This window comes from Dromiciops gliroides, chromosome 3, assembly GCF_019393635.1.
Source record: "Dromiciops gliroides isolate mDroGli1 chromosome 3, mDroGli1.pri, whole genome shotgun sequence".
NCBI classification, from domain to species: Eukaryota; Metazoa; Chordata; class Mammalia; order Microbiotheria; family Microbiotheriidae; genus Dromiciops; species Dromiciops gliroides.
Window position 1 is genome coordinate 202,564,501 of NC_057863.1, and position 15,710 is coordinate 202,580,210.

The 15,710-nt window shown below is 33.6% G+C and overlaps 1 protein-coding gene across 1 annotated transcript in view; it reads left to right on the top strand.

Annotated features, from left to right (window-relative positions):
- The window catches only part of CADM2 (cell adhesion molecule 2), a 1,340,404-nt gene that overhangs the window by 915,674 nt on the left and 409,020 nt on the right, over window positions 1-15,710 (top strand). The window lies entirely within an intron of this gene.

Here is a 15,710-nt window from a genome sequence, read left to right on the forward strand (position 1 = left end):
TAGGCAATGGGGGTTAAGTGACTTGCCCATGGTCACACAGCTAGTAAATGTCAAGTGTCTGAGGTCAGATTTGAACTCAGGTACTCCTGAATCCAGGGCCAGTGCTTTAACCACTGCGCCATCTAGCTGCCCGAGTGTGTTCTTTTATTGCTCCCTCAGTTCTCCGCTGATACTGAGGTAACTTTTAATAGAAATTACTTCATGGGTAACATAATTATCTAAGATAGCAATTACATTTGAATACAGAAATTAAAATTTTAGTTTACAGGAGTTTCTCTGACTGTCCTAGCTTTGAATTTACAAAATATGCTTTGTATTAAGAAAACACTTGTCTTTGAGACAAACAAAAACACAAAACAAACAATAACTTCTGCCAAAAGAACGTGTTACTTCTTCTCTACAGATATGATTAATATCCCTAGAGGCCTGAGGGTTGTTTTATATTTACAAGTACCTCTTTCTCCTTTCTCTGTCAAGTTATGTGTTTCTTAGCCTTTTTTTTCTATGACCAACATCAACAACAAAGTGCCAATCTAAAATAAAAACTGACAACCAACCAAAATAAAATAAAATTATCTCCCCAAAGCAACTTTCCATACACCAAACCTTATTTTTCCATATATTTAACTTATATAATTGTAATGAATAATGGCTGGCTATTCTGTATACCTTCTCTTTCCAATATAATTGTATCTTCTACTTAGTTCAACTCATCAAGCACCTACAATACTTGGGTTCTGGTCCCACACTGGTCACTAAATTTGTTAGACCAATGGTGGTGGTTGTTTAGTCATTTTCAGTCTTGTTTGCTATTTCGTGACCTCATTTCGGGTGTGCCATTTCCTTCTCCAGTGGACTAGTAGACCTCAATTCAAATGAGTAGATTGGATTAGATATTTTCTACTGTTCCTTTGAGATCTAAAAGATGCTATGATTCCATGTGCCCAGAACTTTACTGTGCCCTCAGTCTATCGTATGTATTACATATACACACAGAGTAATGTGTGTTATAGCATTGCAAAATTCTGGACACATGAAATCATAGCTTTTTTTTCTGTTGAAAGGACAGTATAAATTATCTTATTCAACCGTCTTAAACACAGGCCCACATAAACACACACACACACACACACACATACACATACAAATACCCAACCTTAGGGAATTTATATATATATATATATATATATATATATATATATATATATATATATATATACTTTTTTGGTGAGAGAAGACATATCTAAAGTAACAATATGAATTAATGAGATTAATTATGTAAGAAAACAGATTTAATGATTCTATTGTTATCCCATAAAGGAAACAACTAGAAAATAATTTTGAGGTAAGCATGTTACACTTTTGAAAAGGCTATAATTATTGTCCCAGAAAAAATGAAAGTACAGTAAAGAGGAAATTCATAATTATATTAGTCATTATGGATTTAACTGTGGCTCTAATGTTATAAAATAAAACTTTAAAACCAAATGTGGAAAGTTGCTCATAGGATTTTATTTTTCTTTCATTGTATTTTAGAGATCAAATCAAATACTCTGAATAGTTCCATGGCTAATGTTTATAACTAAAACTTTATTTGATATTTTTATCAATCTGAATTTTATTTTATTTTAAAAATCTTTAAAATAGTGATATTATATTTACCACATTTGTAAATTATAAAGCTGTCTTTGATAATCTGTACTTCCATTACTATTTTACTTCAATTAATATAGATACCGCATCTAGGTAATATGATTTACTTGGTCATTTAGTTATATAATACTTAAAAGGAGTAATTAATGTATCCTTAGAACACTCTATGTGTATTTGGGTTTCTGATCCTTGTTCTGTTTCTAATTTTATTCAAAACACAAAGGATTGGAGAATAATAATCTATTAATTACAATAAAATTACAACAAAATTACAATTGTAGTTTGTTTTTAGTTAATGATAGCAGTTTTTAAAAATCATTCTTTTATTGTATTTTTCTCTCTTTTGAGACAGCATGAGACAGTAGAAAAGTATTATATTTCAAGTCAGAGAACATAACTTAAAAGTCATTCTTTGCCACTTCCTACCTGAATGAACTGCTAGTCACATTAAGAATCTGTGTCTCAGTTTCTTCAGCTAAAATGAGAATCTTGGATTATATACTTGGAAAGTTCTTTCCATCTTTCCCTCTATGATCTTGTTTTTAATTTATTTTTTATATTTACTTATTTATGTTCATTTTATTTATATTAATGATAAGTTTTAAAGTAGTCACAATAGTGATACCTTTGAATTAATGAAGAAACATGACAATATAATTTGTCTTAACAACCTTATAAAAGATTATCATCATGTAAACTAAAAAAAGGGGGGGGGATTTGAAATATGTATAATTATACCAGATGTTGTTTATCTCCTTCTTAAGAATTAGAGCTAAATAATCTAATTCTTTCATGTAATAGGCAAATAAACTGAAGCCAAATGAGGTCACAAAGGTCAGAAACAGAATTGCTAGTATTTGAGTCTTCTACCTCAAAAGTCAGTGGGTTGTTTTTGTGTGTGTAATTTGACCACAAAGCATGTATTTGTATGTATATGCTCACATACATATCCACAGAGATATCAATATTTATATATCTATATCAATATGTATATATATATATATGTGTGTGTGTGTGTGTGTGTGTGTGTGTGTGTGTGTGTGTGTGTGTGTATTTATCTGTATATTTAGGGCAGCTAGGTGGCACAGTAGATAGAGTACCAGGCCTGCAGTCAGGATGACTCATCTTCCTGAGTTCAAATATGGCCTCAGACACCTACTAGCTGTATGACCCTGAGCAAGTCACTTAACCCTTTCTGCCTCAGTTTCCTCATCTTATAAAATGTGCTGGAGAAACAAATGGCACACCACTCCAGTATCTTTTCCAAGAAAACCCCAGATGGGGACACAAAGAATCAGATAGGACTAAATGATTGAACAGCAATAGCTATCTATCTATCTATCTATCTATCTATCTATCTATCTATCTATCTATCTATCTATCTACCTCTCTACCTATCTAACATGTATACACATAATCAATATTCCTGAGGCAATTTTAGGAATAACCAAGACCTAACATGTACATGGTATTGCACCATGTTTTCAGCTTTTATGTATGTTATGCATATACTGAAAGGATGGGGAAATAGCTTTACATCCTATTGTGCTCCATTTCTGATAACTGTTTTCAAAGGGAAAAACAGCATATTTGCCTTGCTAGAATTTGAATATTTATTTAAAGTTATAGTTTGATAAAGTATGGTAATTAGTTCCAGCTTAATGGAAAAATGCAGTACTAATTCAAATAATGTGACCACTTTAGCAGATTCACTGTTTGCACTAATCAGGACCTTGGTGTAATTAATTTCGATAGTTTTATTTCTTTTCATGGGTGCTGCCTCCCTTTTGCAAGTTCAGATTGTAGTGGAAGGTCCATTTGGTTATTCTCCACTTTCTATGAAGAATATTACAAGTAAATGATATCTTTCACAGATGAAAATAACAATTTCCTCCTTGTAATTCATTCAGAGGTTTCTGGATCCATAGTCTTCAAGGGAATGTCATGAATCCATATATTGTTCCCAAGTGCTAGATATTGCATTTGTATGTATGATTCTTAGTTGACAGATGTGTAGAATCCTCTGTAGCTAGACAACATCATAGTAATGATATAGCTGTGAATATTGAGAAATGAAAGTTGTCCTAGCAAAGGTCAACACATTATGATCAAAATGTCCTATTCCAGTTCTCTCTCCTAGTTTAATTGCATATATACAGGGGATCTTTGTACATTTCAGTGAAAGAAGTTATATTTTTGGCTGGAAGTAATTGTAAAACAACGAATAGGAATAAGGGGAAAAAAGAGCAAACAACTGTCTAGGTAGATATATTTTGCTTCCTTTTCCAATAAAGAAAAAATCACTATTTGCAAGTGAGAGAGAAGCCCTCAATTGAGTGTCCTCAATGCACATATTTTTCCATACTAAAGATTTGTAAATTTTTTTACAAAGAATAGTATTAAGCTTTAAATTTATTATACTTTTTAATTGATATAATAGGTTTGCTCATTTCTCTGATAGCTTTATCAAAGGATGTCTCTAGAGATAAAAGGAATCTCAAAGGTAAACTAATCTAATCCCCTCATTTTACACCTGAAGAAACTGAGACTCAGGAAATAAAAGAATATTTTCCCCACCCCCATTTTTAGTGTTCCTGATATGATATTGGGAAGGTAAAGAAGAATACTAAAGAAGGATGAAAGGCACAAGAAATTTAAGGCCAAGTATAGATAAGACAGATAGAAAAGACACAGAACACAGGGCAAAGAACAATTGGCTCTTGAATGCTGGAAGAGAGTAAGGGTTTATCCTTAGAAGGGATTGGATGGTAAAGGTAGTTTGGCAAAACATTCTTTATCAGTTTCACAATTTTACTGATGGTCAGTTCTCTCAACCATTAACTATGTACTATAACAAATACATTCTGTTCCCTGTCTATGTTTTTTTTCTCTGTGCTCACAGTTGAACATTTTTTGGTAAGAAGATACAGGATGACTGTCCTAAAACTCATGTGATGTTTCATTTATTTAACAAAGCTGACTTTGTTATGAGGTAGTTTTAATCACAGAGGGATCATTGATGCAAATATCATTATGTGTGAAGTATTTGTACACCTAATTTTCCAAGACTATAATTTCATTTTTTTCTCTTTGTATTTTAACCATGTAGAAAGAATACATAAGGGGCAGCTAGGTGGCACAGTGGATAAAGTACCGGCCCTGGAGTCAGGAGTACCTGAGTTCAAATCTGGCCTCAGACACTTACTTAACACTTACTAGCTGTGTGACCTTGGGCAAGTCACTTAACCCCAATTGCCTCACTAAAAAAAAAAAAAAAGAAAAGAAAAGAAAAAAAAGAATACATAAATTTTGTTCCTAAGTGATATTGGGTGAGATTCCAAAAAATCTTTAAAAAATAACTTTGGGTTAGGATGAGAAAATTCTCTATTGATGTTGCTTGTTTTCCACTTGAAAAGGGGATTTACAGTTTATCTCAATACTATTTTGTTTTGTTTTTACATTGGGGGGAGTATTTTTTTATAAAGCTAAGAATTTTTAAAAACTCTCAAATGTCAAATTAGAAAAGCATCTCAAAAATACCTGATACATTTTAATTTTGAACCTACCCTTGGCTCCTTGGAAAATATGTGAAAAAAAGTTTCCTTTCTGGAGTTCTGCAAAAAACAGATATATGACTGTGATCTATAGTCACCTTGATAGTAAAGAGGTCTTGTGACATAATGGAAAGAACACTGGACTTGGAATTAAAAGATTTTATTCCTACCTCTGACACTTCTTAGGCTTGTGACTGGCAGTAAGTCACTTAATCATTGTTCTCCTCAGTTTCCTTTATAAAATGAAAATGATGATACTTATAAAATTAAAATAATTATGATGATGACAATAGTTTAATGAATATTACAACCCTAAAAAATGATAAAGGGCTTCTTTTTGAAACGTGGAAGATGGGGATTCCACTTAGGATTTCAATGAATTGGAACACCCCCCCATTCCCCCCTCCCTTTGATGTAGATGAACATCTATTTGGCTTTAAGGAGTTACCTGGGACATCAAGAGATTAAATGACCCTTAGGCCATACAGCAAGTTTTTAGCAGAGGTAAGACTTGAATTTATGTTTCCCTACTAAGAAAACAGATCTCTAATTATTAGGCTTCTCAAATATAAATTATTAATATTATTTCGGTAAAATAACTATCATACCTGAAAAGTAACATAATATAATTATGTTATAGGTATAATTAATAATTTGTTTAGAAACTTGAATACAATTTCAATAGATCACTAATTCTCCTAGGATAAAATACAACATTTTCATCATAGAATTTAAAGTCCTCTACAATCTGGTTCCTGCTTTTTTTAGTGTTCCAGTTTCATTTCAATCTGCTCTCTTTCACACACTATTCCAGTTAAAATGCTCTACAAGTTATTTTCTACACGTGAAAATTTGTCCTGCCACTGTGCCTTTAGAGTAGTGGTGGTCTCCCAAATCTAGAGTTTACCCTCTCCTCAATTTAACTGGAACAGTGTGTGAAGGAGAACAGATTGAAATGAAAGTGTAAAACTAAAAAAATATGAGAACCAGATTGTGGGAAATTCACATAGATTGTTAATTATGTGTAGCATTATCAAGTTTTTTCTACTTTTTTTTTTTTTTGGTGAGGCAATTGGGGTTAAATGACTTGCCTGGGGTCACACAGCTAGTAAGGGTTAAATGTCTGAGGCTGGATTTGAATCCTCCTGACTCCAGGGCCGGTGCTCTATCCACTGCACCACCTAGCTACCCCTAGTTTTTTCTACTTTTACTAGATACCTTTTAATTCTTCAGATATACTTATCTAAAAGAAATAAGACACCATGACTATATAACACAAACAATATTTTTCTAATATAAATATTTAGGTACATGTTACACACACACACACACATATATTCTTTTTATTTTAGTAATTTGGGGGGTTGCCTTTTTTATGAACAAATTACCTAATGTTTCATCTGTTTTGTAATGATTAAGAATAGCTCTATATTTTCTTTATCAATTTTTGTTTTAAATTTTGTTCATCTTTTCTTTATTTTTCAGAATGTCTATTTGTTCTACTTAATTGGGATTTTTTGATTTTTGTTTTCTAGTTTTGTTTTGTTTTACTTATTTTATTCTGAACTTAATAAATAAAACAAGCAGTCCCATAACATAGTAGAATAAAAAAAGATGAATATCCAATGATCATGCAATTTTATTTTTTCCCTTTTTCCCCCTCTCCCTGCCCCCCACCCTAGAGATGGCTAGCATTAGACTAAAATATGTGTGTATATACATACACACATATAGCCAGCCATTCTAGACATACTTCTAATGATTATTTCTTCAAATTCAAATAGCATCTTTCTTCATAGGTTCTTTGTAGTTAATGTAGGTGTTTTCTTTTACTACATTATGTGGCTTAGTCACTCAAAGTTGTTTTTAAAACAATGTTATTGTATACAACATTCTCTTGGTTCTACTCATTTCACTTTTCATTATTTTATGCAAGTCCACTGTGTATTTCTAAGATCAGAAAGCTCATAATTTCTGATAGCATGGTGATATTCCATCAAAATAATATACCACAACTTGTTCAGCCATTCTCCACAATTTCGAGTTCTTTGCTATAAGAGCTGCTATAAATATTTTTAGAACATATAGGTTATTTTCCTTTTTCCCTAGACATCTTGGGAAACAACCCTAGTAGTGGTATTTCTGGGTCAAAGTTGGTTGAGTGACAACTTTTCAATTAGTAACAGTAAATAATAAACATCCTTCTTTCTCTTACTGATGAAATATGATAAAAAATTTCCCCTAATAACTGCGTTGGCTATATCCTTAAATATTGGTATATGTTGCTTCACTCTTGTCTTTTTCTTTGAAAAATTATTTCTCATGTCTATGATTTGTTATTTGACCCATACAGTATTTAAGATTGTATTATTTAGTTTCCATTTAAATTCATTTCTCAAATTATATATAATGTATCTTTCATTGAGTATAATTTTTATTGTATTGTCAATAAAGATGTGTTGAATATTTCTGGATTTTTTCTGTATTTGTATATGAGATTTTTTATGCCTTAGTACGTATTCTAGTAGACAATTATGTAACACATAACTCCTTTTGATTACCATTAAGTAATTGCGAGAGAATTATTATGTTTAACCTTTACCTAAAATTCTATTTAGATCCTTATATTTTATATTTTTCTTGGATTTCTCTAGGTATGAAAGAATCACACTGGGGTTCCTAACTATAATTACTACGTTTATTGGGGGAGGGGATCCATTTTTCCCATATTTTGATGGTCACACACTAGATCTCAATATTAACCTCATATATTCTATGCGTTTCCCTTAATTAGAAACTCTGATATCCCCTTATCTGATCACTTAACTTTCTTATCATTCTATTTCTCATCTCGACTAAAACCATTCTTTACTCACACTAAAACCTCAAATCTTTCCACCTGCCAGTATTTTGTCTGACATATATCTCTGATCTGAATTCATTCCTCTCCCCGTCCAGTCTCAACATAATGGTCACTTCAAATCTACATTGTCGTCTGCTCTTGAATCTCTTACCCACCTTATTGTTGCGCTTTTCTTTTTTTGAAACAATAGTCCTGGATTATTCACATCATTGGCCTCCCCTGATCCTACTCACAAGCCACTGAATACAGCTATGAGAAGTCTCACCACCATGCTGACTGCTACATTACAAAATCATGTTCTTTGACCTTAAGCAAGGAAGTCCTTTTATTCCTTCTTACTTGATTCCCTATCTTACTCCCCAGAAATCCATCCTAAAACTCTTATTTTTACTCATAACCTCCTAATCCCCCTTTTACATCTTCTTTATCATACAAGGATCTTGTCTCTGGCTTAAAATGAGTCCATTCAATGTTAATTTATTCTCCTATTTGTCTCATTTCAAAACCCATTGACATTATCTTCCTCCTCTCTTTTTTTTTTTTCTTTTTCCTAGTCTCTGACAAAGAGGTATACAGGGCCTTAACAGGGCCAATACTTCTTTACATGCTTTTGTTCTCATGCAATCCCAATTTGTCATCTTCAATAATTCTGCTCCCATCTCCCGAATCTTAAGTCTTTCATTCTCAGTGGTTCTTTCTATATTGTTTACAAACATTCCCAAGCATCTCCAATACTTAAACAAAATCTTTTCTAGACTCTACTATTCCCTCAAGTTATTTTCCTCTATCTCTCTTCCTTTTCTTACCCTAATTCCTCAAAGAGGCATCTTTGAAGAACTTTGGAATTGATTGTGAGATATGGGAGACACTGGCAAAGGACCCAACCTGGTGTACCCACATCAAAGAAGGTGCTGCATTGCATGAGCAAATCAGAATTGCAGTAGCTCAAAAGAAACATGAGTTGTCCAAATTTAGAGACATCTGCACTCTAAATGTTCACGTGAACGATGTGTACCATATCTGTGATAGAGGTTTCAAAGCTCATATTGGTCTGAACAGCTACAGTTGGACACACTGCACCTTCACTCCAACATAGTGATAAAACTTTGGTCCTCTTCAAGGGTGAAAGACAACAGCTAACCTTGAAAAGCCTGATTATGCAAGGTACTACCATTTTCTCTTTATCCACTCACTCTTCAGCAAAGAATGTAGATTCTGACTTTATCTCTCAATTGTCAAATATGATTTTCTATTCTTTGTCCCCACACCTATGAATGTATTTGTTTTATCTGAAATTGTTGACCACAGTCTTCTTTATACTCTCTCATCTCTGAGTTATTATGGCAATGCCTTCTTCTCGTTCTCCTCCTACCGATTCTTCTCACTATCAGTATCATAAGAAAAATTTAGCAGGTTTAAAACAGTTCATTATCTTGTCCCCTAAACCTTCACCTCTTCCAATATTATACATTTCTATAAGAGGTACCACCATTCTTCCAGTCTTCCGGATTTGTTTCCAATTACTTTTTTTTTTTTTTGGTGAGGCAATTGGGGCTAAGTGACTTGCCTAGGGTCACACAGTTAGTTAAGTGTTAAGTGTCTGAGGCCGGATTTGAACTCAGGTCCTCCTGAATCCAGGGCCAGTGCTCTATCCACTACACCACCTAGCTGCCCCAAGTCTCCCAGATTTGTAAAGCATTACTTTCAACTCTTCACTTTCTTTCACCCCCAAATATCCAATCAGTTATCAAATCTTGTCATATCCATCTTAAAAATACCTCTCTTACCCAACTTCTCACCACTCATACAGCTGCTCCCTTCAGACCATTATTATTTCTCTCCTTGATTAGTAAAATATACTTTTTTTTTTTGGTGGAGCAATGAGGGGTAAGTGATTTGCCCAAGGTCACATACCTAGTGTCAAGTGTCAGAGGTCGAATTTGAACTCAGGTCCTCCTGAATACAGGGCCAATGCTTTATCTACTGTGCCATCTAGCTGCCCCTATACAATATATTTCTAATTGATCTCCCTCTTTCAAGCCTTTCACTACTCCAATCTACCCTAAATACTGTTGCCAAAATGATTTTCTTTAAGCACAGAATTGACCATGTACTTCTTCAACTTGATTAACTCTGGTAACTTACTACTGCATCTAGGATAAAAAATAATTCCTTTATTTAGCTATTAAATTCTTACATGACCTAGCCTTAATATAGCTCTCCAATTTCACTGAATATTACTTTCCTTCATATACTTTGCTGTATGGCCAAAATGGCTTTCACTCTTACTAACATATATAGTCCACCTTCCATCTCCCAGCCTTTGCAGGAGCAGTCTTACATGCCTGGAATCTTATTGATGCCTTATTGGTGCCTCATAGAATTCTTCTCCCTTTAATAATCAGCTCAAGTCCTGTCTTCTTCATGGAGTCTTTTCTAGTCTCCCCACCTGATACTACCTTTCTTCCCCAAACTACCTTGAATTTATCTATATTTATTGATTTTATGTTTATTTTGTATGCATTTTATATTATATTGTATAATATCTTATGGTATTTTAATGTATTAAATCTTTTTTATTTTCTTCATTATAATGTAAGCTTCTCGAGCATAGGGATTGTTTTATTCTGCATGTTGTATCCCCAGTACCTAGCACACAGTAGGTACTGAACAACTAGATGTTAATTCACTTTTTATTTAATTACTTTGATGCTATGCCATTCAGTGCATCTATGTAATGTTTCCTTTTAGCTTTATTGGATCATTCCATTATGTAGTATCCTTTTAAACCTTTGCAGAGTATTTCTAAGATGGGAGATGTTTCCATCTTTGCCAGAAGTCTAGCACTTATCTCCTACCAATCATCTTTTGAAAATTGTTGTCTTTAAAATATGTTCACACAAATAAGTTCCTTTTATAGATTTTGTCAGTTTATTCTTCTTAGTAAATCTAATAATATGATTAGAGTTGCTCAGATAATCTTCCATCTCAAGGTTTTATTCATTTTTGATTCATTGTGTCTATTATTAAACCCAGCTGTTGATGTTTTTGAACAAACTGATTTCTGAATTAACTCTGCATTGTGTTCTATAATAACCCCACTTCAGTATTATCATGGGTTGCTCCCAATTTACTTTTAGATAATTAAAGCCTCTCTTTATTTCTCTCCAAGTTGCCTGTTTTATTTCCCTGAACACAAGGATGTGATTTCATTCATGTTGCTCTAGGGGTCTAAAGTTGATAATCATTTTTCTACATCTGCCCTCATCAGTGTCTGCTTGCAATATATGTTTCTGTACCCTCATCCCTTGGTGTCCTTTCATTAGCATTCACATTCTTGCTGATATATTGTGTTTTTCTGCCACAAACCATTCCCTATTGTTTTTTTTTTATATATAAAGTCTGTACCTTTGCATCCGAATTGTCCTAATTTCCCAAGTATATTAGACTTTTTTCTCTATATTGACTTGTTTACAATGATTATTTACATATGAATGCTTCTGCCTCAAAACCAATGACATATTATTGAAATATGAAATATGTATATATATATATATGTAGCCAAATATCTGAATAAGTAATTCACAAGTTGGTATAAAAAGGAAAGAAAATCTGGGTCATTGAAAAAGCTTTGTTTATTTCTATTTCATTTTCATCATATAAACTTGAAACTTTTGAAAAATGTATTGACTTTTTTCTCTAAGTTAAAATATTGATAACATGTCTTAGGTGTTAGGGATACTAAATATTTTGGTCATGATTAATTTCTAAGATATTTTATATTATATAAATTCCTTATACATATATATCATATATAAAATATTATGTATGCATACACATCTATATCATGTCTAAATATACATATAGAAAAGTACATCTGTTTATTTTTGTTCATACTTGATAAAAAGCATTTATTAAGTGCTTTCTATTTGCCAAGTATTGTGCCAAATGCTGGGGATGCTAATATAAGGTATTACCCTTTTGTTATAAAGATATTTTGATCACTGAAAAAGGACTTTAAAAACATTGATCAACTTAACTAGAAAAAAACCCATCAAATTAAAAATTGTTGAAGAGAGACATATATTGTTCTGAAGACCTGAGAGAAAGATTTCCAGATAAATGTATCATTTAGAGCTATTAAACTGTACTATTTAAGACTATGAAACCCTAAAATTGTAAAATGAATTATTTAAAAGCAAATGTTTGAATGAGGGGGCATATAGCTACAATGTTTTATCCATCATGATCATTTGAATAAAACTGTTTTCAGAATTTTGAAGGCTGTACATGATAAACTATAATCAGATAACTGGTTAGTGACTATGAGATGATTATATAAAGACTGTTAGAGTCATATCTTATAGAAAAGTAGATTTTTTGAGTTTCACATTTTAAGGTAAACATAAGTTGTTGCTTATAAGGAGGCCCAGATTTCAAATGCTAGCAACCAGAGATATGACCAAATGCAGATTGAAAAGACACTAGATGAGATGAGATGAGATGAGATGAAGCAGGAGTCAGAAGAAGGCAGAAATGAAAGACACAGAAGACAGAATTTTAAAATTTGATAGTACCTGAACAAAGTTATAGACAGGCTTTTAAGATGACTTGAGGATACTTTTGGTTGGAAAAGGGAGCTATTCCTGATAGAATCTTATTGGCAAAAGCAGAATCCTGCTAGTCTACCAGAAAAGCTATCTGGGTTTATTGTCCTCTAATATTATCTAGAGCATGAGAAAGTAACCTCTAGGGGATTTCCTTTTACTTCCTGCAAGAGCTTGAGAGGAAGAAAAAAAAGGGAAAAGTAATTCTTTGTAGCTCTTTTTCTGGTAGTGATATTGATATATTCTCAGTACCCTGGCAAGAGTGGCTATGTATTTAAAGAGCTTGACACTGCTTTAGCGGCCTGAAAAGAGCAACTTTCTCCACCAGAAGAAGTGTGAGCAAAGAAGTAGTTTTGTTCTCAGTACTAGATTCATGATGCTGCACTGTTCTTTAAAAAGAATAAGAACATCAAGGATTGCCCTCCAAAGTCATGAATTACCCTGGGCACTTACAGACATCACTATGAGGGAGTATGACCCAAGTTTGTAAGTGTTGATTGTTCCTGTTTTTGCCTTCTATTACAAACAATATTATTATTGGTTTTGCCTTGTTGTTAATGATGTTATTGCAATTAATTTTATGTAAATGAAAAGCACCACACTTGGGACTAAGGAGCTACAATGGTGAATAGTAGGAGTGTACCACCACACATCAGATTTACCCATAGGACCTTGAGAGAAATGAGTGGTAATGACCCTGGACCCTCTTCTTCCAAACTCTTCACCTCCTTATTTCTAAAATACCGCAGACTTGGTAAGGCAGGGTGAATGTGAGTGGACCAGCCCAGGGAAAAGAAGGGTTAGGAGCGTCTAGGGACTATGTCAATCATCATGCCCAGCCTATGCAGAGCCAAAAGGAGCTTACATTCTCATGGGGTAGACATGTATGTATAAAAGTCTATACAAAATATATACACAATGAATATAAGGTGGTTTTGGCAGAAGGTGAACTAGAAACTGACAGGAAAGGCTCCATGAAGACAAAATGAGTTCAGTCTTAAAGGAAATCATGGATGCCTTGAGGTAAACATAAGGAGATAGAGAATTCAATGCATGAGACACAGCCATTTCAAATACATTGATTAGGTAGATGGACTTTTGTGTTTTCAGAACAGTGAGTAAGGAAATATGGGACCAGGAAGGCCAGAAAGATAGGAAGGGGTCAGTTTATGAAGAGTTTTAAATCCATGTAAATTATTTTATATTTAATTCTTGAGATAATTAACTCTCTGTATGTATATGGGGGGTGATATGATCAGAGCAAAACTAAATTTAGGAAAATAAGTTTTGCATCTGGGTGGAAAATGTAGGTTGAGACATTGAAAAAAAGGCTATTGTAGTAATCTAGATGTGTTGTTGACATCTTGAATTAGGATGACACCTGGGTGAAAGAATAGAATCTATGTATGTTTATGAATTATTATGGGGGTAAAATTGACAAGACTTAGCAACTGATTGGATATATTGGGTAAGTGAGCATAAGGAGTAATGAGTGATAGGAAACCTGGGTAACTGGAAGGATGCTTTCACTAGTAAAAGGATGAAAAGAGGTAGATTTTATTGAGGGGGTAGATAATTGCATCTGTTTTGTACAAATTGATTTGGATATGCTTCTAGGACATCTAGTCTGAAATGCCCAACAGTCATTTGGTGATGCAAAACTGGAGCTAATTAAAGAGACTGGGGGTGCATGTATTGATCTGTGAGTCATCTGCACAGAGATGATAATTAAATCCATAGGAGTCTGGTACAGAACCTTAGGGTACCACCTCCAGTTAATGGGCATAACATGAATGATGACTTAGCAAAGGATATTGAAAAGTCATAGTCAGTCATGTAGGAGGAGGATCAGAAGAGAGCAGTAAATACATATAATTACTATGTGTATACTGTATATATACATATGTATTTATGTATATACAGTATAAATGCATATACTCTCAAGGCTTTCAATACTAGGCAATGATGGATCTACTGCTACTTGTCTTGATTATTTCTTTGAGTTTCTGATTGCGGTTGTTATGAGTTACTTTTCCTTTGGGATTTGGATTATCTCTGAATCTACAATAATTATCTAGGGTGGTCCATGTCTTTTTCTTAACTGAGCCTTTTTATTAGGCTGTGTCTCCTTTTGTACTTTTGAATGTGGTTGGCCCTCTTCTTGGTATTTACCTAGGTCATCTGAATTACTACACTGAACTCCATGTCCTGAGACTAGCCTCCACCAAATCTTTGGGATTTAGGGTACTAGATATTCAGGTCCCTAAGGGTAAATTGCTATGAACCTTGAAGTATCTAGGCTTGGGTATGGGGCATCATAAAGTTAGCATCGATGCAAATACGTTGTTCTTATTACTTTCCAAAATCCATATAATGGGTTTCTAACTGACTTGAGTATTTCTCGAGGGAGCCCTTAACTTTTTATTCCTTTGGATACAGGAATTTGCAGGCTATAAATATCTCTGGTTGGTCTCTGGACACACTGAATTGTTTGCCTACCCTAGCACTCACTTCACTGGTAGCTCCTTTTCCTGTTGCCTATGGGTTTTTAGCTTATTTTTGTGAAATTCATATGGAAGAAGTCACTTACTAGAGTTTCTCCTTGGTTTTCTTGATTATTATTTGGCCTAGTATGATTTTTATGTTTTTGCTGACTGTACTATTTGGGAGCTGGACTGTCTGCCTCCTTTTAGGTAGTTATTTTTGCCAGAAGTTCCAACCTATTTGCTTTTCTAGCCCATTATAATGTAAGCTGTTTGAATGTATAGTCAATGTAAGTTCTGAAGCATCCTTATTCCATCTCCCACTTCCACTGATAAGTCAGGTGTCCAGAATTTAGTTATATCTCCCAGTCAAAAATTTAGAGTAATCATTTTTGGGTCTTTTTCCCAAAGAAATCATGGAAAGAGGAAAGGGACCCACATGTACAAAAATATTTATAGCTGCTCTTTACATGGTAGCAAGGAATTGGAAGTTGAGGGGGTGCCCATCAATTGGGGAATGGCTGGACAAGTTGTGGTATATGAATACAAT